The sequence below is a fragment of the Mesoplodon mirus genome (genome assembly GCF_964341445.2).
Source record: "Mesoplodon mirus genome assembly, chromosome: 3".
NCBI classification, from domain to species: Eukaryota; Metazoa; Chordata; class Mammalia; order Artiodactyla; family Ziphiidae; genus Mesoplodon; species Mesoplodon mirus.
Genome location: NC_138978.1, coordinates 149,490,227 through 149,514,338, shown reverse-complemented (window position 1 = coordinate 149,514,338; position 24,112 = coordinate 149,490,227).

The window sequence follows — 24,112 nt, the reverse complement described above, 5'->3', positions numbered from 1 at the left end:
GGCTGGTAATAAAACTAATTGCTAGCCAGATGGCTTATTCAGAAGGATGGTGAAAGGGACAGTAACTAACTCACTGCTGCAGTTTTGTTTTCTTCCCCCTGCCGTGCCTCTACTTCCACCCTCCTCCAAAACAAGAGTCCACCTGAACTCTGTCCTGACAGTGTGTTCTTCAGAGTAGACCGTTGCTTTCTCCAACACTGCTCTCAGGACTATCCAGTTCCATTTTTATGATAGAATTTAGTCTCTACAGATTCCATAAGGTCGGAACGAGGCTGTTTTTGTTGGGCAGCACAGTCACAAAAAGAAGGAAAATGCCATGGGCATGTTACTTAAGGAACTTTTGCCTTAACCAAAAGTATTCCTCACAGCACAGGCTGTGAGAACAAATGTCCAGAGCATGGCCCCAGCCTCTCAGGCACAAGGACCACAGGGCAGAAAAGGGTTCAGACTGTGACCTCAGCCTCTTAAAAGGGGGATGTCCTGGTACTTCTGGGGACTGAGCAAGTGGACTATTTAAAACCTTAATTATTTCCCCTACCCCTAGTTTATGGAAGGCAATGGAATATGCAACTCCTTTCAGCCCCCTAACTCCTGCTGAGTCCTCTAACTTACAGAGAAGTTTTGTAAGGCTCCTGCATTATCTAGGCAGAGCGTATGGTGAGGTGGCCTTTCCAGTCGTTATCTGTGTGGGAGACCTACTCTCTTAAGCAAACTGTGTTGAAAGGACTGCAACCCCAGATGCATCTGCCACGTGCAGGATTTCGATGTTTGTGTTGTCAGTGAGATATCACCTTGGTCAGCCAGCATTGTGTGTGACTTGGGAGAGAAGGGAGCCTGTGGCTGAGGTTGGCATGTGGTCTGTTTTTGTGTAGTGAATGGACCATGAGGTTACAGAACCTGGGCCAAGCGACAGGATATAGACAACCCATGACACTGTACAAATTGTAGAAAGCTCTGGGAGGGTGAATGGATGTGTTTATGCCTAAATTTGGCAACCTAGAGGGTGATGCAGAGCAGAGTCATTCAAGGTGGCATGACTGTCTTCTGCAGGCCGGTTCAAGTTTGGGGAGAGTGGGCTGCTCTAAAACATGGCGGTTGTGCCAGATGGATTTGAGGAGGTTTATGAGTGCGTTTCAAGTTTAGGGACAATTGTAGTTTTTAAAAGCTGTCACCCTTTTTCCAGCCACTGTCAGATTTTTGCTTGGATCCCTGCCCAGCCATAGCACTAAATGACCAAATTGGATCAGAGTTAGTACAGAGATTCAGGCTGTGCCTTACAGTTGCTGGATTGTTCTTCAGCCATTTTGTCATTTCAATTAAACAGGTCAAGTTGGTTGACTTTTTTTTTTTAATATTTATTTATTTCTTCGGTTGCACAGGGCCTTAGTTGTGGCAGGCGGGCTCCCTAGTTGCAGCTCGCGGGCTCCTTAGTTGCGGCTCACCAGATCCTTAGTTGCAGCGTGTGGGCTCCTTAGTTGCGGCAGGCGGGCTCCTTAGTTTCGGCTTGCAGGCTTCTTAGTTGTGGCTCACCGGTTCCTTAGTTGTGGCATGTGGGCTCCTTAGTTGTGGCATGCGAATTCTTAGTTGCAGCATGCATGTGGGATCTAGTTCCCTGATCAGGGCTCGAACCTTGGCCCCCTGCATTGGGAGCGTGGGGTCTTAACCACTGTGCCACCAGGAAAGTCCCACCTTCTTTTATTGATTTTTTTTTTTTTTTTTTTTTTTTTACAGTGTGGAGTTGGAGAGCAGAAAGGTACTCCAAGGTTTGTTCCTGGGTGTGGGTTTGGGGGGCTTGGAACTACATTAGTTGAATCAAAGTAAATGAAGTAGTATGCAACATGAATGAGGAACACTCTGTATTGCTATTTGGAAACTGGATATGAGGCTCCCAATCTCAAAATCAATGCAACTTTCTCCAGGAGTCAGCTCTTCAGAAAATCTTGGTTTCAATAGAAGACCTAAGGTATATGGGCATTCAGGAGGATCTGACCAGTCTTCCAGACAGAAACATTTCCACTATCATGACAAAGTGATGAGGGCAGTTTAGCTGGGTTGCGTTGTTCCCTGAAGTGTGTGGGTGGAATGGCTTTTGTAGTTAGAGGGCAGGGACCGGGCTGATTCATCTTTGTGAACCCCTCACTTGGGAGCAGCAGCCAACACCTTCCTCACCCTTCACCACCACCATCATCACTCCCTCCTCATCTCACTTGGTTCCTCTGAATCTGGATCCCATGATCGTGTCTCATTGGCATCCTCAATTCCCCTTCCTCCTTGCCCTTCTCACTGAACTAGCCTCATAATCCCTCAACATGGACCAAATATACATCTGGATTCTCACCTGCATTGTCCACTTTTGGGGGGGAAAAATGCTCAGTTGTGAAAATGGGTACCCCACAAACTACCAGGCAATGAACCTGCAGCATTATCTCATTTGCTGCCTCTGCAGGACGGGAATTATTATCTCCATTAACCAGACAAGAAAACTGAGGCTTGGTTAGTTCTTCTTTGATGGTAGATTTGAGGAGCATCTTGGGGAGATAGAATTATTTATGCCTTATTTATTTGTCAGCTAAGAATAGTTGCTGCTATTTTAATTTTATAATGTCAGTGTCTTTTTGACGCCCCACCCATCTTGATTAAATTATCACTTTATTTGGTCAAGATTTTTTGGAGCCAATGAGAAGGATGACAGTAGAAACCAAAAGTGTTTGTTTTCCTTAAATCTCTGAAGGTGACAAAATCTGGAAGAGGAAATGAGGGTGAAGTCCCAAGTTTCCGATTGAGCTCTAGGAATGAGGTGGCAGGTTTCTTTATATCATCTATTATTATCATTGTCACTAGAATATAAAGGTCATTGAATCTTACTGTATGAGTTAGTTTTATCTTTAACCACTCAGCTCCAAGAGAATGCCAGAAACTGTCTGCTAATTCTCTTCCACGTGTCTTCTCCATATCTTACTTCTGGAGATGATGTTCAGGTTTTTTAAAGATACACTGTTTCTAAGTTGAGAAATGGGAGAAACCGTGTTCTAACGTATTCCTTGACTGATCTGTGAGCACTGCCTACCCAGAGCCTTGCCAACTACTCCATGGCTTGTCAGCAGTCCTTTGGGTGTTTCCCAAAGTTCACTCCAATTCAGTAAGAGTCAGCAGTGAGGTGTAGCAGACAACGGGGACTTAGCAGGGAATGCAGAGATGGGTGGGTGATACGGTCCCAGATCTTCCTGACCCAAACTTGCTGTGACTGACTTTTAGCCAGTCCACTTCAGTGTCTTCACTAGCAGGCATTGGACTTCTCTTGCTACTCAAAGTGGGCTGTTGGCCAGAACAGCATCATCAGCATCTCCTGGAAGTACAGAGTGCTGGCCCCACCCTAGACCTTATCAGTCAGAATCTGCACCTTAACAAGATTCCCAGGGGGTTCACATGCACACCAAAGTTTGAGAACTGGATTCTGAAATACACACTAACAACCGTCATTCTCCCCTTGCCCTAGGAACGAATAAAATCGTGAGGAGACTTGGGTTTGATGCCTGGCTCCGAATATATTTCATCTCTGACTTGGGCAAGCTGCTTCTTCTGGAGCATCACAACATTGAGGTGTTTCTCCTGATTAAGGAGAATGGAGATTAAACGCCCAGCACCCACACAACTCTAACCCGACTTTTCAAACAGTAAAGTGAGAAACAAAAGCCAGGCCGCAAAGAGTGGAGCGGGGTCACTGTTTTTCACTTTATTTTAATTTATAGGAAAATTTAAATACAATTCTAGGTGGGACTTTTAAACGCTTTTTAAAAAAATTATTTGAAAAAAAAAGCATTTAAGTCAGATCCATTTGGCTTTCCTTGCAACCTTGCCAATCTCTTTCCATTCCAAACTGCCATCCAGGCAGGGACTCTTCTCACCCCTTTTATTGATTTTTAAATTCACAAAATCAACCGAGTTTCCAAATTGTTATTGACACAGTACAGAGCTGGGTAGGAATGTTTGTTTTATTTCATTCCTTAAATCATGTTTTCCTTTCAACATGGAAAATTGGCTAATCCAGCTAATACCTGCTCATTTTATTAGACTCCACCCCACAGTGATTGATCTGTTCATCATGTTCTATCATGATTTCTCCTTGTAATAGAGTGCATGCTTCCAACGGGTATTCCCATTCATCATGAAGCTCCGAGTTAATCGGTTGTGATGCTACCGAGCATGTGCAGATGATGGGGGTTCGTTTCCCTCCGTGTACCAGGAGTGTGCTCACCTCTTGTCTTCTTTCAAGTTGACCTACGTAGTCAATCTCCGATCTCTTCTTTTTTTTTTTTTTTTTTTTTTTTTGCTGTACGCGGGCCTCTCACTGTTGTGGCCTCTCCCATTCCCATTGCGGAGCACAGGCTCCGGACACGCAGGCTCAGTGGCCATGGCTCACGGGCCCAGCTGCTCCGCGGCATGTGGGATCTTACTGGACTGGGGCACGAACCCGTGTCCCCTGCATCGGCAGGCGGACTCTCAACCACTGAGCACCAGGAAAACCCCGATCTCTTTTTGAGAGAGGGTAATTGGAGAAGGGTTATGTGAGGCCACCTTCTTCTGGTCTGGTATTTGACACTGATAATAATGAAAAGGAAAATGCAACCATAACTAACTATGATATAAAGATTCTACTTCTGTCTCCCAGGGGCTCTGTGAAGAAGGAAAGAGTCTAACCTGCATCTCCTTTCCCAGATGAAATTAATTTATGACCATAGTAGTATACTTTATTCCTAGGTGTTTTAAGGTGCGGATTGGGACAGACAGGTTAGCTGGCTAATGTCATATTTTAGTTTTCATGACACTGAATCGGTTACGAACGGGGTTTCTTGCGTGATCAAAAAACTGAACAAAAGATTAAACAAAAATTTCAACTGTGAAACAGTCTGGATCTGTAGCAGCTGGTCATGTTGAAACTTTCTGTTTTGCTTAATTCCTAACTGGGCATAATTAAAGTTAAATGCAAAATTTTAGGTAGCAGCCGATAAATCGTTCTAGGATTTCCTAACAGAATACTCCTACTACTTTAGTGAATCATGGAAAACTCTTTCTCATTTACTTTTGATTATTTCTCTTTCATCTATTATTCAATGTCATGAACATGGAAGTTGGAAGAGTGACAATGATTGTTCCAGACTGCGTCTGTATGCTTTTTCTCCTTTGAGAATTAAGGATAAAAGCTTATCCATTGAACCAGGTAGAATTGCCGGAACACGCTCTCCTCTGTCTCTTCAGTCTCGCCAGAGGTGACCAGTCTGTATAGCCCTATAACTTAATATGCACAGAGCAACTGTAGGCATCCACAACGTGAACAACCTGGAGTCTTCCAAACAAGGAGAGAGACAAGGCCAGGGATCAGCAAATCAAGGAAGAGTTGTCCTCTGCCAGGAATCAGCCTCTCGGTTTTTAATAGTATTTTTAATATCCTCTTTTCAACATAACATGTCCCACTTTCACCTTCAAACTGTGCTTCCTAAAGCCCAAGATTTTAAAAGAATTTACTTCCAAACCTGGCCTTCAACCAGAATGTGATTAGGGGTAATCCTCTCCAAGTGTCTGTCAAATTATGCCTGCTAATTTCAGCGAGAAAAGTTTTTAAGTGAACCCAACCATGTAAGGACTAAAAGCTCTCTGGTCCCTGAGAGCCATAGCCCCTGAGATAAGCCAGAGCTACAAATATATCGTCTAGACTTTGAAAGAAAGGATATGATTCTTAATATAGCTCACCAACCACTAAGTCAAGCCCAAGCTCTCATAATTTTTTCTATAATAGGAGAAGCCTGCCTGACAGTTGACTTGAAAGATTCTCACCTCTTCTGCTACCACAGAAATAAACTAAAAAGAAAGGACTCCCCTAAATCAGGCCAGGTGGTGACCTGTGGCTATTTCAGCTCAGGATGTCAGCCTCTAAAGCATCAGGTTTGAATCATTTGGGATCATGGGATTCTATCATTGTTCACTTGAATCTGCTGACACACTTCCTCTGGAAAGCGCAGTTTGGCATGGATGAGTCAGTGGTTTTTTTTTTTTTTTTTTTTTTTTTAGGTTGTTTGTTTTTTAAAAGATAAAAATTGCTTTGAGAATTTTTCAGCATCTCATAACTGTTTCAAAACCAAGGCTGACAACTTTCCCAGCAGGCCCTGAGTGCTATACTCTGAAATGTTCCCAGTGTGGTAGGCAAGTTATCAATCACTGAATTTTTAGGGCTGTGCTGCAGGTACAGCCTCTCTTAATTTGATGACAATGACAGAGGAAGAAAGTGCTCGAAAAAGAAAATATTGGGATGAGAAAAGTAGTGGAATGAGAAACAGCCTTGTAGAGATTCATCCTATAATATCCTTTTAGTTCCCCAGAGCGTCTGTCCATAAGCTCTGGCATTGTTGTAAAGAAGGGAGATTGGGAAACAGGCGCAGTACTCAGGGATGGCCTGCTTCCCGGAGCCCTAACGATCAGCTCTCCCATCAAGAGAGAGTTATCACATTTACTTTCCTGGGGCCTAAGCTTAGCTTAAGGATGAGGTCTGGCAAGCAGTTTAAGGAATGCAGCTTATTTGGGAAGTTTCTGGGGTTTTTGTCTGTGGGTAATGTAAAGCTTAAGGAAACTGAGCAAATGGAAAGGGAAAGAATGTTCTTAGGGGCCCTCAGGCACCTTAGCTGCTGCCTGCTTCTGATTGGCCCTGAGCCCTTCCTGCCCTGGCAACAGGAGCTAAGTGGACACGGAAGAACTGCCTTCTGCCACCCTTGAATTGTCCCTTGGATTCTTGAATGGGCTTCCTGCCTTATGAGAGCAGGGCCTAAAGCTAGAAAAGGACCTTCCCATAACTCACATGAAGCTGCTGCATGTTAGAAAAACTAACTTCGGCTGGAGAAACTACAGACCAGGGGGAAATTAAGAGAAATAGCTGTTCAGATTTCCCCATGATCTAGTACACCCCAAGCCAGGACACTCCTATGGTTTTTTGTTCCATTTAAGGCAAAAGCTTATCAGAGCTTAGAAAAGGCAGTGAAATGGCAATGAGACCTCAAGGTGTGTTGTCCTTTGCTTTTCAATGTCCGGGAAGGCATCAGTCCAGAGGCACATGAACTGACTGTGGCTAGACGGTGCCAATGCCGAGGGCTGATCTTGACCTTTCTGTAGCATGCGTTTGGGTGCAATGCGCCCTGCTTGTTTACAGAGGCTGCTCAGCCCTGCCTTTGCAAGTGGCTGCTGACAGCTTCTGATGGCAAGCAGACTCAGGACACCCAATCCAAACCACCACGGACAATTCTTAATCGTCCCTGGGGTGGAACCCTGGCCCAAACTAAACTCACCTCTGCCCTCCTGAAGCCCATCCATACAGGCCTTTATTGGTGCATTTATTCTCTTGACAGTGACTTACTGAGCAACTGCTGTGTGTGTGAAAAAGAGGACTCTAGTGGCATTTGTCAGGGTTGGAGCGTGCCAGCAGCACTGTAGACTGTTCAGAATTTTAAAAAGCCAGGCAGTGGAGTTAGAGAAAATGCCAAGTTATCTACAGTCCGTTCTGGTTTTAAAATTTGAATAAATCTGCAAGTGAATGGGGTGGGAAGGGGAGAGAGTTTCAGAAGAGAATGTTCTGAGTCTGCGGAGAGTTGGAGTCTTGTGTTCGGAGCTGAAGGCGGAGGAGGAAAGATGGTGTAGAGACACGCTATCCCCTTGCTACGTGGCTCTCACTTCCCTCCGTTTCTGACCTTGAAGATGAGATGGGGTCACCCTCGGGTTTCTCCGACATGATTTCAGGTCAGGGGTGTGACTCTTGCTGTTCCCTCCTCAAACATCAATTCTGTACCTAAGTTGCCATCCAAAGCAACCCCGGGGGAGGAGGAAAGGGCAGGCACCAGGCTTCCCCACCTCTCTTGCCTCTCTCTCCTTTATTTCCCTCGACAATAAGCTGGCTTGTAAGCTGGCTTGCGCTGCTGTTTTCTCTGGTTGCTAAATCAACATTCTTTACTTCTGTCCCATCATCAAACCCTGTCTGAGCCCAAGACTGAGGTGAATACATGGGATGGAGTCAGGAACTTCATCCCTGAGATCCTTTCCTACAGTTTTCGAGCAGCCGTCCCACACTGTCCTGGTCCCAGTGCCCTCTCAGTAAACCCTCGTCATCCAGGAGTCCCTTTCCTCTCCTTGAAACCCAGAGTCACTCTCTGCTTTAAAATGTCAGAGCGATTTCCAGGCAAGGCAGCATGAGTGAGAGGGAGAAGCCTCCAGACCTCTCTAGGAGACCACAGGTGCTTCCCCTTGATCCTGCTAAAATAAGGGTCCAGGGTTTCCGCGGTGGATCTTCCTGCAGGGACAACTGTTTCCCAACTGCTGTGTCACACCCGACACCCCTACTACCTCAACCTGGCAGCTGCGAGTCAAAGAGTAATCCCTCCATTCTTGATTTATTCCCAGCCTTCAATTCTACTACACCCAGAGGAGAGAGGTGCAACTTTAGTGGGGAAAGCCTGGGTGGGGCTGAGGCTGGAGGAGGTGCCGCCGAGGCTGAGAGCTCTTCAACCACAGAGTCACAGTTTGTAAAGTCAGGAGCTGGAGCCCCGGGCTCTGGGAGCGTCCTCTCCCTGCCTCCAGCTGTGTGTTCTGCAGGGACTCCCCCAGTGGGCACCAGGTCCCCCCTACCACCTTCTCTTCATTCTTTCAGTAAATGAATGTGCCAGGCAGTGTGCTGGGCGATTCACACGTGATTAAGACATTTGTCCTTGCTCTCAAATTCAGTGGAAAGTTAAACTCTGGTGAAGAACTGACATACAATGGGATACATATGATGATAGATGCAGACCAGATGCCCTATGGAGTCTCCTCCTGTCCACCCCCCCAAAAGAAGAAGGGTAGGGGTGGAGGTCAGCAAAGGGTTTTTGTGGTGACTGCCCTGTCCATCACTAGCCATGACCATTTCCCCCACTGACCACCCACTATCTACAATGCCTCCTGCCTCAGTTATCATGGGTTAATGGTGCCCAGGCTCTTCGAAACTGAAAATGTGGGAGACTGAGGCCCAAACTGGAGAGAGCAAATACCCATGTCCCTTTGGTTAGTAGCAGAGCCAAGGTTTGGAGCCAGACTCTCCACTGCTGCTATCAAAAAACCATGCCCCATTCAACACCCGGCCTCCATGCAGTGTTTACACTGCACTCCCAGCAACCCTCCTTCCCCAGTCCCCATCTGACTCCCCAAAGGTGCCAAAATGGGGGGGGGGTTATTTTTACCGACAGGGTTGGGAAAGGGGCAAAGGCTGAGGCTGGGGCAGGTCAGTGGCGCCAGCTGAGGCTTAAATACAATGAGAAAGCCCCACCCTGCCAGCTCTGCCTGAAGAGAACCCAGCAGGAAATAAATAGCGCTGTGTGCCCTGCCTGGAGGGCTGGCCTGCATATGTCTGCCTGGATGAAAGCCAGTCACATGAGCCGAAGCTGGTTAAAAAGAGCTCTGGTAATCTCCCAGCTCAAGTGTCTCCTCTGGCATGGGGAGCTATGTGGGCAAGGGTGCCAGCTCTTCTTCATGGGGCCTGGGTAGGCAGGGACGAGCAGGGGGAAGGGGCAGTTCGGGCCAGGGAGAGAGCCGGCCAGTGGGCCTTGACTCCAGGCAAAACCATCAGTCCGCAGGTCCTGGCACTGGGACAGGGTGATAAGTCTGGTGAGGGCTGTGTGGATGGAGAAGTCGAAGGGAGAAATGCTTGGCAAAAGTTCCCTGATCACGTCTTAATATGGCCAAAGCCGTTGTTGCAAACATACCACTTGCCCCCTGATATGTGTGTGCACACCGCCCCACCCACTGTATAACTTTTCTCTCCCATAGCTTTGTCCCCCTGTATGCATTCCTGCACCACCTCCAACCCCCTGGCCCCAAGCTCAGAATGTCAGCATCCGTCTCCCTTCAGCAGCGCACCTGACCCTACTCCCTTCTCCCGCCCACCGGCTCCTGTGACACAGGCCGGTGGCTGCTTCTCTCCAGGCCTCAGTTTCCCTCCAGGCTGCATGTTTCAGATCTGGTCCTCAGGGCTCTCCAGGCAAACTAGGGCAGCACACAGAGAGGCTCCCGGGAGAAGAGGTTTTACTCTGGAACTGATCGGTTACTGAAGTCCCTGAACTAGGTGAAATGATTCAGCAAGCTCAGGACCTTCTTGTTCAGATATGAGTTCCCTGAGATGTTGGGGAACCTTGGGCCAAGAGACTCATTTGCTCAGATCCTCCTGGTGAGAAAGCACCTTGTGTAGAATGGCTGGAAGCGTGTAACCCCACTGCAGTGGGGTGGCTAGATAGCAGCCTGGGGACAACAAGGAGACAAAACTTGTTCTCTGCAGGACCACAGGGTGCTGCGGAATGGGGAAGCCAGTGGAACAGCTTGACCTCGAGGAGCCTGAATAGGGTGATGGCATGGGGGCAGGCAGGCGGGGCTCACTCAACAGCTCTGGAGATTCTTACTGACTAGATGGTTGATTGTTCAAGGGGGAAATCGGGACCTCACCCCCCCCCCCAAAAAAAACCCGACTCCCAGTTAGCAAATCTAACTGGTCCAGAAAAACACTGACCATATAGGGAGGCAACAGGATCATTTGTGATTTCAAGAACTATTCTGGAACTCCAAACTCCATAGAGATTCCTCGTAAGGTTGGGGCCAGATGCCCGCATTCTCTGGCTGGAAAATTTATGAAATCAGTGGGGGATTGGGACATAGGCAGAAATATCTAAGTTCTTGTAATTAATACATTTGCTTCTGAGCCAACTTCAGGCACCAATGTAGAGCAGGATCTGAAGAAGCCGGATAGGCACCAAGCTACACATGAGGATGAATAAGTTTCCTATGGATACTGGGTCCAGTCCGCGCTCAAACACGGAGGAACTGGGGAGAGTCTGATGAAGAGGCCACTTACAAAATGTGGACAAGTTTATAGGAAACTATTAAGGGACAGTGAAGCACACAGGCATAGCCTCACGGCCAAGAGAACCTTAGAGAACATGGCTGTGGATGAGGCTGCAGGAGAGGCCCCTCTACACGAGGCCCTTTGCAGAGGAAGGTGGCCCTGCCAACCTCTGGCCAGCAAGGAGGAACCAAGGGGACAAATATGCTGCCATCTCTTCTCACTCCTGTGCCTCCATTGACCAAACCTAACCAAAGCGAAAGGACGAGAGAGTCTGACTGGTGCAGTCCCAAAAGGCCAACTCCCTGGGGCACAGAGCACAGTGGGGAAGGCTGGGGAGTGGATCCAGAGGGGCAGAGTAGGTACAGCAGTCTCCATGATCCTAAGCAGGCAATTTCATCAGCATCAATGAACATTTTTGGAGCATAGAACATGCACCAGCACTGTGCCACCCACCTGGGGTAAAACTTCAAGAACCTGGGACTTCTGGGGATGCAGGAGCAGGAGTGTTCAGGGAATCCTTCTTGGAGGAAGTGGGAATGTGAGATGGGGCTCGGAGGAGAGGTGAGACAAGGGCTGGGAGTTCTTTCCTTCTGGTAGCAGAATGCCACTTTGCAACTGGATCCGTCCCAAGGTCAAGTTTCAGATCTTCCATCCCTGAGATTTTACATCCTAGCCATGGCCAACGACGCCCACCTGACCGGGGCTGTCTTAGTCCACACATTGCTTCTCATCTCCCCTGGGAGGGATCAATTTGCCGAACTTTATTTTCCCCCTGGAGTTTCTGAGGACAGGTTTCTCCACCTCCAAGAGTGATGTCCTAATTCATCAAGCAATTCATCAGTAAAAATTCACTTGGACTTCTCTGGTGGTGCAGTGGTTAAGAATCCACCTGCCAATGCAGGGGACATGGGTTCGATCCCTGGTCCGGGAAGATCCCACATGCCGCAGAGCAACTAAGCCCCTGCGCCATAACCACTGAGCCCGCTGTGCTGCAACTACTGAAGCCCATGCACCTAGAGCCTGTGCTCCTCAGCAAGAGAAGCCACTGCGATGAGAAGCCCACACACTGCAACAAAGAGTAGCCCCCGCTCGCCGCAACTAGAGAAAGCCCGCGCCCAGCAATGAAGACCCAATGCAGCCAAAAATAAATAAATAAAAATAAAATAAAATAAAATTAGATGATCAGGAAAACTAAAGGGAAAAAAAACACATTGTTTAAAAAAAAAATTCACTGAACTCCATGCTGGGAGTACGGGTGAATAAAACACACTCCTTGCCCTCAGGAGGTCATATTTTACACAGAACAGAGACATGTAAAAAAATTATTAGAATGTGTTTGACAGGAGGTGTCATGGAGGTATGATCCAAGTTCTAGGGAAGCACAACAGAGAAAGTGACTAATTCCTGGAGGTGTTAAAAAAAGACTTCAGAGAGGTAATATTTGCACTGCAAGTCCATTAATGAGTGGAATTTGCTAGGCTGAGAAGGGAATTCCTGGCGGAGGACTTGAAGTGTGTTGAGACAGCAAGAGGTGAAAAGGGATGGTGAAAAACTCAGGACGACTAGTGTATAGGATGGCAGGAATTGAATCTGGTGAAAAAGGTTTGGGCTGGTTTAAAGGGTCATTAGGAGTACAGTTAAGGATTTTGTCAGTTAGGCAGACAAATAAGGAACCAAAGGATGTTTTAATGTAGAGAAGTAATATGATGTGTTTTCTTTTTGGAAAGAAAGTAATTTTCTGGAAGGAAACAGTATTTGTTCAAATGCAGGTAGTGGAATGTGAGCTAGGGGTCAGGTACCACTGGTCCCACCCCACATCCTACCCACTGCACCCTCCCCGACTCCTGCCATTTTTCTGCAGAGACCAGTCTTTATTTGGTCTGCTGTTGCTCTGACTTTGCAACAAATAAGCCAAATAAATCCGCTTCTTTCTTCTAGGACAACGTGGGATGAGAATACCCAAGAAGATATTTCCCCTTCTTTCAGATTTTACCCCATCCCCTAATTTGATGACCCAGGGAATGGGAAGGAACCTTAACTGGAACAGCCAGCCTATGGGACTTAGGACTTGACAGTCCTAGAATAACCGGCCAACCCCAGAGCTTTTCAGCCTCCCTGTGGTTCCTTCCAAACTTTGTGGCTATTCCTCCAGGTCTTAGCTGAAAAACACCAAAAATAGGCCAGCTCTTTTCAATTTAATTAGCCATTCCTCTGAGGACACCAGATGGAATGAAGCAGAGACAGATGCATCGGGGGCAAGGAGGGGTGGGAGTCAATGTTAAATAGGGTTGTCTCATGAGCCCAAACTCACCTCCACAAAGGGTGCCTCTTAAAGCAAGGAGCCCAAGAGGCAGATGAAGGTGCTCCAGCCCTCGGGCTCACAGGCAGGGGTCTGTTGCTCTCAGGCCTGGTCTGTGAGGCAGCCAGAGGATGGAAGCAGGTACCTGGGTCTCCTGGGCAGGAGGAGGAAGCCGCCTCCCTCCACAGGGGCTAATGCACAGTTGGCCTGCCTCGAGGGGTTCATCTGCCCTCACCTGGCTCCTGTCTCGGTGACTGTAGGCAGCCCACACTGAGAGCCTTGTGACACAGCCAGGCGCGGCGCTGGAGTTTATTTCTGGAGCTCTTTAAGAGCGGGGGAAACAGCCAGCTGTCTGGGACCAGATGATCCCTGCAGTGCCTTCCTTATCTAAGAGTGAGGTTTGATAAGTAAATGCAGGCAGCTCTGGGGCAAGGGAGAGCTAAAATGACCCTTAGAGCCTTAGGGGGTCTCACCCTTAGCAAGTACCTCCTAAGCACTGCAGAGACCACCGATGTGGAGCAACTGTCCCCTCTTGTGGTGAGTACGGGGATAAAGTTACACTGCCCCCTCTGGTGGTGAGTGAAGGGATAAAGCCACTTCACCCTCTACCTTGGTACGCAGCAGGTTCGCCAGGATCTTCTTTCAGTTTTACAGATTGACATATTTAGTGGAAAAAACACTGGAGCTATGCTGTGAATAGCAGCCTGGTTCCAATGAGAACATGGAGTCACTTTTCCTTTTTGCTCCACGGAGGAAAAGAAACTACCTGTTTGTAACTTTAGTCAAGCCTAGCACTTTCCATATTTGTAACGTGGAGATGATGGAGACACTGCCTGCCCACCCTCCACAGGGGCCACTGCCTCTCCTAGTGTTGCAGGTGGGGAGTGGGGAGTCATTGTATGTATGGGGAAGGGGGGCACTTCCTGATCCTGGGACCCAGTTAGTCTCATTGCTGGGGTGGTCTTCCCTGTTGGAAGCTGGCTGTCACTCCAGCCTGGACCAAGACATCCCACATGGCTCAGCCCCTCGTGGCTGCCAGACTCCTTGCATCCTGGTCAGGAAGTCACTTTTTCCAGCTGCCCAGGGCTGCCTGCCAGGGAAGGTCAGAGTGACCTGGTGATTGTGGTGCTCAGGCTGGAAAGACAAAGTCCTGGGTCTATTTTGTTGTTACTGTTGTCACTTAGTCTGTATGATTTACAATTATTTTTAGGAAACTTACTGGACATTTTTAAAGTGTGCACTGTGACTCTATCTATCAGACACTGGATGCTATTGGTGGAAAACAAGCCAGAAGAATAAATTCTATGCTTCAACTATGGTTGTGAGTCTTTCCATGTGTAAATTAATGGAGCTTTTGCTACTGTTTCTCCCCTTCCTCCCTCCCTCCCTCCCCCTCCCTCCCTTCCTTCCTTTTTGTACTGATAGCTCAAAACTAAAATGAACTGAGTGCATGAATGCTCTGAATGGTTAATTCTTTGGATAGGTGTACATTTAGAAGCAATGTTGCACAGTGTGTTTCAAGGTTATTTTCAAGACTTTATTTTGCTAATTGCACTTTAATTTTTTTATTGTGATAAGATGTATATATCATGAAATTTACAATGTTAACCTTTTTTTTTTTTTTTTTTTTTTTTGCGGTACGCGGGCCTCTCACTGCTGCGGCCTCTCCCGTTGCGGAGCACAGGCTCCGGACGCGCAGGCTCAGCGGCCATGGCTCACGGGCCCAGCCGCTCCGCAGCATGTGGGATCTTCCTGGACCGGGGCACGAACCCGTGTCCCCTGCATCGGCAGGCGGACTCTCAACCACTACGCCACCAGGGAAGCCCAATGTTAACCATTTTTAAAGTGTATAATTCTGTCACATTAAAGGACATTTATAATGTTGTGCAACTACCACCATTATCCATCTCCACAACTTTTTCATGATCCCCAAAAGAAACTCTATACCGGGCCTCTTTTTAACACTGGACCCTGGAAGAGACTGCTAGAGTCCAGTTTGACCACTGAACTTCTTGGTGACTCTCCCTTCTACTGTTCTTCCTAGCCTGGGCAGAAAAGTAGTGTCCACCATGTTCTGGCCCCTTCCCCAGTGGCAATTCATCAGATACGGACAACAGCAGAGAAAGAAGCTATGACTGCCTTGGTTTCCTACAGTTGCAGAATTCTGTAGCCAGAAGAGACCCCTAGAGGTCTTTTGAACACCCCTCCCCAAAGCAGAACCACAGCTAACCTACAGCCTAGCTCTGTGTCTGACATATAATGGGCTCAAATAAAGATTTGTTTAATGAATGAATGAGCCTGTACAGATAGATCACTATCCCTGGAAAGGAGACTTCATGAGTGTTCACGGTCATAGGGAGATGACAAAGCATGTGCTTTAGGGTCAGAAAGATCTGGGTTCAAGTGCTGGCTCTGTCCCTTACAAAATATGCAGCTAGGTTTTTCTTTGTTAGGTCACAAATGGGAATAATTCTTACCTTATGGTGTGAGGCCTGAATGAGGCAATGTATATGACGTATTTTACCTTAGAGTAGGTAGAAATTCAATTACGCTAATTCTCTTTCCCTTCCACCTACGAGAGGATCTCACAGATGCATTTCCAGAAATGACTTTCTCCTTTTTGATTCCATTTCTTATTGGCTCCTTTTTTGTCAGATCCTAAGAAAGAGCATCTTCCCCATCTTCCCCATTGTCTGAGCTCTGACCTCAGCCTTTTAAAGTTGGGATTTTAATAATGAGAAACCATGAAAGGGGAATGTTGCTTTCCCCTTATCTGACATCGAGCCTCCTGATTTCTATTTTATTGGATATGGTTGTTGTGATCTATTTGTTCATGTTACGCATTTTTTCCTCCTTCCACCCACCCCCATACACAATTACCCCCACAGGCCACTCCTCTCATCCTTTAAACTAAACTTTCACATCTTTTACTATTTCCAAATCCAAAAACTTGGTTCCACTCCCCTGGGACAGAGGACATAGGGCTTATTATGGGCCCCAGGTTTTAACAGTAACAAGATCCTATCAATCATTCATCAGAGGCAATGCAGTTATATGGCTCCTGCAGTGAGTTTGCTGGGGAAGGGAAGAGGAGAAAAGGGGCAGGTGTCAGGGAGAGGCAGGCCTGAGGGCCAAGGATACTTAAATGTGTTACAGGATCAGGAGAAAGAGTCAGCTGAGTGGGAGTGGGACAAATACTGTCAGTTACCTACTCAAAACCCATACCCCTTTTTCTTCCCTTGGGGAGGGCTCCTCCCTCTGGGCAGGGGAGGAGTTGGAGGAATTCCACTGCTTCTGTCCAGTGATTGGTTGAGGATGAGCATGTGACCCACTTCTGGCCAATGAGATATAAGGGGGAATCTGTGGAGGTTCTCTGGAAATACGTTTTCCCATGATAAATAAGACAGTCACAGGAGGAAAAAAAAAGCATTTAAAATTTATTTGCATTCTCTTTTTCACTCCTGCCTCTTTCCTTGCTCAGTTGAACCATGTCCTCTGAGGATGAGAAGCTTGGAGCTGCTGCAGCCTCCTTGGAACAGTGAAGGGATGAGCTAGCTGGAGGGTGACATCCAGTCCACTGAGGATGGCAATACAGGAGGATGGTAGGACACAGATCCTTGATGGTACTTGACGACTTTGTTGAGCTGCTGAGAAACCTGAGATCACCTCTGTTAGGTCTTATTAAGAAACTGTTACCTGCTTTATGGGTTAAGCCACTGCTAGTCACCTTTCCAGCTGAGTTCATCCTTACTGATATGGGGAGGTTGTTATATTCTGGACCCAAGGTAATTTAGGTTGGTCTTAAAATGGGATCAGGGTACCAGTAAAACTTTTAAAGATGTCGAAGTAAAGCATCTCTGATTGGGGCTTCCTCCCTAAAGTAGAAGTGAAGACCATCACGCTTTAAAACAATCCTGAGTTGCCGATTACTTTGTGAAGGGTAGTGAAGATTATGGAAGTCAGATCTCTTTGCCTTTCTGCTTGAAGCCAGGCTAAACAAGCCTACATCTACAGTTCTAAGCAAGAAATGTCAGTTAGCCCTCTCCATGCCTTCTAGTCCTTATGGGTCATTCTTTTTTTTTAAAAAAAAATTTTTTTTTTAATTTTTGGCTGTGTTGGGTCTTTGTTGCTGCGCACACCTTTCTCCAGTTGCGGCGAGTAGGGGCTACGCTTCTTCGCGGTGCACAGGCTTCTCAATGGGTGGCCTCTCCCGCTGCAGAGCACGGGCTCCAGGCGTTCAGGCCTCAGTAGTTGTGGCACTCGGGCTCAGCAGCCGTGGCTCGCAGGCTCCAGAGCGCAGGGTCAGCAGCTGTGGCGCACGGGCCCAGCTGCTCCACGGCATGTGGGACCTTCCCGGGCCAGGGCTCGAACCCGTGTCCCCCGCATTGGCAGGTGGACTCCCAACCACTGAGCCACCAGGGAAGCCCTTTATGGGTCATTCTTGATCCACTGGGAGGCAGATATTCCTAACCTTTCCAATTGGCCACATTTTGATCGTAATAGGAGACAGGACTTTGGACGTCATGCTTTCCTCTGGAGTTTAGACAGAAGAGCAGTGCTCTCTTGATTGAGAGTTCAGTAGGCTGGGTTCCAGTCCAGAACATGGACTTGAAGGAAAAGGAGAGATGTGCAAAGGAGGCATTGCAGAAGTAGCCAGAAGGTACAGGCTGCTTTTCTCAGGGCTGCTGGAGAAATGTACAACCTAGGGGAGAGAAAGTTCTCAAAAGTAACTAATAAAAGCTTAAGCGTTTCTATTTCATTTATTTCTGCTCTGAGCTTCATGATTTCTTTTCTTCTACTGACATTGGGTTTTCTTTGTTCTTCTTTCTCTAGTTGTTTTAAGTGTAGGGTTAGATTGTTTATTTGAGATTTTTCTTGTTTCTTGAGGTAAGATTGTATTGCTATAAACTTCCCTCTTAGAACTGCTTTTGCTGCATCCCATAGGTTTTGGGTCGTCATGTTTTCATGGCAAAGATTAATAAAACTAAAAGCTGGTTCTTTGAGAAGATAAACACAATTGATTAAACCCTTAGCCAGACTCATCAAGAAAAAAAGGGAGAGGATGCAAATCAATAAAATTAGAAATGAAAAAGGAGAAATCACAACTGACACTGCAGAAATACAAAGGATTATAAGAGACTACTACAAACAACTATATGCCAATAAACTGGACAACCATGAAGAAATGGACAAATTCTTGGAAAGGTACAACTTTCCAAGACTGAACCAGGAAGAATTAGAAGATATAAACAGACCTATCACAAGTAATGGAATTGAAACCATAATTTAAAATCTTCCAACAAACAAAAGTCCAGGACCAGATGGCTTCACAGGAGAATTCTATCAAACATTTAGAGAAGCGCTAACTCCAATCCTTCTCAAACTCTCCCAAAAAATTGCAGAGGGAGAAACACTCCCAAATTCATTCTACGAAGCCACCACCACCCTGTACCAAAACCAGAAAAAGATAACACACAAAAAAAATTGTAGACCAATATCACTGATGAACATAGATGGAAAAATCCTGAACACAATACTAGCAAACAGAATCCAAAAGCACATTAAAAGGATCATACACCATGATCAAGTGGGATTTATCCCAGGGATGCAAGCATTCTTCAATATATGCAAATCAATCAATGTGACACACCACATTAACAAATTAAGGAATCAAAACCATATGATCATCTCAATAGATGCAGAAAAAGCTTTTGACAAAATTCAACACTGATTCATTGTAAAAACTCTCCAGAAAATGGGCATAGAGGGAGCCTACCTCAACATAATAAAGGCCATATATGACAAAACCACAGCAAGCATCATACTCAGTGGTGAAAAACTGAAAGCATTTCCACTAAGACCAGGAACAAGACAAGGATGTCCACTCTCACCACTTTTATTCAACATAGGTTTAGAAGTCCGAGCCATAGCAAGCAGAGAAGAAAAAGAAATAAAAGGAATACAAATTGGAAAAGAAAAGTAAAACTGTCACTGTTTGCCAATGACATGATATTATACATAGAAAATCCTAAAGATGCCACCAGAAAACTACTAGAACTAATCAATGAATTTGGTAAGGTTGCAGGATGCAAAATTAATGCACAGAAAACTCTGGCATTCCTATACACCAACAATGAAAAATCAGAAAGAGAAATTAAGGAAACACTCCCATTTACCATTGCAACAAAAAGAATAAAATACCTAGGAATAAACCTGCCTAAGGAGGTGAAAGTCTTGTATTCAGAAAACTATAAAACACTGATGAAAGAAATCAAAGATGACCAAAACAGATGGAGAAATATACCATGTTCTTGGATTGGAAGAATCAATATTGTGAAAATGACTATACTACCCAAAGCAATATACAGATTCAATGCAATCCCTATCAAATTACCAATGGCATTCTTCACAGAATTAGAACAAAATATTTTACAATTCATATGGAAACACAAAAGACCCCGAATAGCCAAAGCAATCTTGAGAAAGAAAAATGAAGTTGGAGGAATCAGGCTCCCCAACTTCAAACTATACCACAAAGCTACAGTAATCAAGACAGTATGGTACTGGCACAAAAACAGAAATATAGATCAGTGGTACAAGATAGAATGCCCAGAGATAAACCCACGTACATATGGGCACCTAATTTACGACAAAGGAGGCAAGAACATACAATGGAGAAAAGACAGCCTCTTCAGTAAGTGGTGCTGGAAAAACTGGACAGCTACATGTAAAAGAATGAAATTAGAACACTCCCTAACACCATACACAAAAATAAACTCCAAATGGATTAAAGACTTAAATGTAAGGCCAGACACTATAAAACTCTTAGAGGAAAACGTAGGAAAAACACTCTTTGACATAAACCATAGAAAGATCTTTTTCCACCCACCTCCTAGAGTAATGGAAATAAAAACAAAAACAAATGGGACTTAATTAAATTTAAAAGCTTTTGTACAGCAAAGGAAACCATAAACAAGACAAAAAGACAACCCTCAGAATGGGAGAAAATATTTGCAAATGAAACGACAAAGGACTAATCTCCAAAATATACAAAGAGCTCACGGAGCTCAATATCAAAAAAACAAACAATGCAGTTAAAAAATGGGTGGAGGACCTAAATAGACATTTCACCAAGGAAGACATACAGGTGGCCAAGAGGCACATGAAAAGATGCTCAACATTACTAATTATTAGAGAAATGCAAATCAAAACTACTATGAGGTATCACCTCACACCGGTCAGAATGGCCATTATCAAAAAATCTAGAAACAATAAATGCTGGAAAGGGTGTGGTGAAAAGGGAACCCTCCTGCACTGTTGGTGGGAATGTAAATTGATACAGCCATTATGGAGAACAGTATGGAGGTTCCTTAAAAAACTAAAAATAAAAATTAAAAAAACCCAAAAAACTAAAAAACAAAAAACTAAAAATAGAACTACCATATGACCCCACAATCCCACTACTGGGCATATACCCTGAGAAAACCATAATTCAAAAAGAGACATGTACCACAATATTCAATGCAGCACTATTTACAATAGCCAGGACATGGAAGCAACCTAAGTGCCCATCGACAGTTGAATGGATAAAGAAGATGTGGCACATATATACAATGGAATATTACTCAGCCATAAAAAGAAAAAGTTATTTGTAGAGGGGTGGATGGATCTAGAGTCTGTCATACAGAGTGAAGTAAGTCAGAAAAAGAGAAGCAAATACCATATGCTAACACATATATATGGAATCTAAAAAAGAAAAAAGAAAAAAAATGATACTGATGAACCTAGTTGCAGGGCAGGAATAAAGAGATAGACATTGAAAATGGACTTGAGGACATGGGGTGGGAGGGCGAAGCTGGGGCGAAGTGAGAGTAGCATCGACATATATACACTACCGAATGTAAAATAGTTGGGTGGTGAGAAGAAGCAGCATAGCACAGGGAGATCAGCTCAGTGCTTTCGATGACCTAGAGGGGTGGGATAGGGAGGGTGGGAAGGAGGCTCAAGAGTGAGGGGATATGGGGACATGTGTATGCATATGGCTGATTCACTTTGTTGTGCAACATCAACTAACAGTACTGTGAAGCAATTATACTCCAATAAAGATCTATTAAAAACAAACAAACAAAAAAGCCTAAACATAACAAGCAGAGAGAAAGATGGACTGGAAACAATGGGGACTGAAAGCAAGGAATCTAGTTAGCCAGTTACTGGAATATTCTAGGTGAGAGAAAACTAGGGCAGTGGCAGGGGAGATGGAAAGGAGAGCAGGATACAGGAGGCCTTGCTGAGACAGAAGCAGCAAGAACTGCCAACCAGTTGAATGGGGGATGTGAGGAAAGGGAAGAATAAAAGGACGAATCTCCTAATACAGCATTGGGAGAGACCTTAAAAATCAGCTAGATCGGGCTTCCCTGGTGGCGCAGTGGTTGAGAGTCCGCCTGCCGATGCAGGGGACATGGGTTTGTGCCCCGGTCTGGGAAGATCCCACATGCTGCGGAGCGGCTGGGCCCGTGAGCCATGGCCGCTGAGCCTGCGCGTCCGGAGCCTGTGCTCCGCAACGGGAGAGGCCACAACAGTGAGAGGCCAGCTTACTGAAAAAAAAAAAAAAACAAAAAAAAAAATCAGCTAGATCAAGTCTGAAAACCAAACTTGGAATACCTTCCTCAACAAAGCCATACACACATGTCCAGTGTATGTGGAATACAATGTGTTTTTCTCGCTCCCTTTCCTTTTTCAGGAGTAGGGCACACACCAGGGTCAGATAACAGAAGATTCCACAAGTGTTCTGTGCAGGGATTCAGGGGTATCGCTGCAGGGCCAGCTTTATGGGTATGTGACCCATGTGGTCACACGGGGACCTGTGCCTAGGGGGCCCCATGTTTGGCTTAATGCTCTTCTGTCGCTCCCTTGGAATTCTTCCTAATTTCTGAACAAGGAGCCCTGCATTTTCATTTCGCACTGGGTCCTGTAGACTATGTGGCTGGTCCTGGGACTGTGGCAGTTGCTGCTGGGAAGAGAGGCAGAGGTGAGGGTTAGATAACCCAGTCTGTCTACAGGCTCTGAAATGCGAGGGCAGCCAGGGTTGAAATGAGCGTGGATGAGAAGGGTGTGGATCATAAGAGTGAGCAAATGCCTGTAAAGGGCTCAGAACAGTGTCTGGCACGTAGTGATTGCTATGTGCATGTTTAGTGTTAGTATTATTCCCTCCCTGCATGGATTCCTCACTTGACAGCCCCAGGTTGATTATTCACAGGGCCACAGTTAGCTTCTCATTTTTACGTTGTTAGCCTGGCATTCACCATCCAGCCCTAGGCTTATGATTGTCTTTTGGGGAAAAAAAATCCAACAATAATAAATATCACAATATATAAACATGTGATCTCACATCCTCTCATCCTTAGTGTAGCTAAATAGTGCTCCAGGCTGCGTCTGTCCATGTGGGATGTGTGTCTGTGTGTGTCTTTGTGTCTTAGAGGAAGCTTTTTTTTTTTTTAATCTTAACTCCATTAATTAGGGGTTCTCTCTGGTGGTTTAATTTTTTTCTTTACCTGCCTTTTTTGTTCATACAGAAAAGACTCTTGAACCACCTGCTTCCTCCCTCCCTCCACTTGTCCTCAGATCCCCAAGGGGAGGGCAGGATCTAAAGGAAGGACTATGTCACTATTGTCATCATGATAATGGCTCCCTCCCCCACTTCCCTCCACTCCCGTCTAAGTCCCCAGAGCCTGAAAAGTGCTCAACCTTTGTCCTTAAAGTACAGCTCCTTTTACTGGCGGTAAAAAATTAAAATACTGGCCCGACACCTCTATTCTGTGAACAGTTGTCCTGATCAAAGTCTGGAAGCTGTTCCCCCTGCCCTCTCCTAATCTTAGACGGTCCCAACCCATTCCCAGTAAGACGGAGCTCTCTCTTAAGTATCCTGGGGTTTCAAGTCTATGGAGGACTGCATATTTTTTCCTTAGCAGAAATAGTTGTGGTTTTTCCTAACAACTTTGCAAGTTCCCCATAGAGTTGGAAATTCCCTTCCTGGTTACAGCTTTTAATGGATGCACAAGAAGCCTGGTCTGGTCCTATCTTTCCTGCTGTGTGACTCTAGGAAGTCAGCTTAAAGTCTCTGGGCCTCAGATTACAAGGATTTCCTAGATTAGGACGGATTGAAGGCTGAAAAGGGAAGGATTTATTTTTGGAGGACCCTGGGAGAAGGGATTTACAAACATCTCTGTGGTGAGCATAGCCAATTGGGGAACTACCAACACACTTAGATTCCTCTTCTTGAAAAAAAAAATGAGCTTAATAATTTCCATTGCTAATTCCTATCCCTTACCCTCACCTCCATGCCTGCCTCCACCCTCAGCTGTTGACTGATAGAGTAGATAAGCTGTACTCTCCCCCCTCCCACTTATACACACACTTCTGGGAGGCCTTAGATAAATAGGAGGCAGAGGCAAGCCTGAGGAACTATTATTATCATTATGATGATTATTATGCTTTCAGCATGAGGAACAGGAAGTGAAACTGACTAAAATGCCCAGTGATAAATGTCTAGCCCCATCTTCTCAGCCAGACCTAAAGGCAAAGAAGCCAGCCAAAGAAAACTGTGGTCCCACCGCAGGCTCTATCAACCTCCTGTGTGTGTGTGTGTGTGTGTGTGTGTGTGTTACAAGGAGTGTCTTTAAATAACTAGTTTCCAGGACTTGTGATCTTTCCACCTTATTCTAATGCCCATGCTTCCTCTTTCATGTGATATCCTCAGGGTCCTTCCTTACTACTTCCTTCCCCATTTCCTAGAGAGAGCTTCCAAAGGCTGTCAGATGTTAAAGGACACGTCCAGTGATTAATTGGTTCCTCTACACACACCTTATCTACTGAGGCCAGGTCTGAGCCTGATGCTTTTCTCTGGAGCCTGTTTT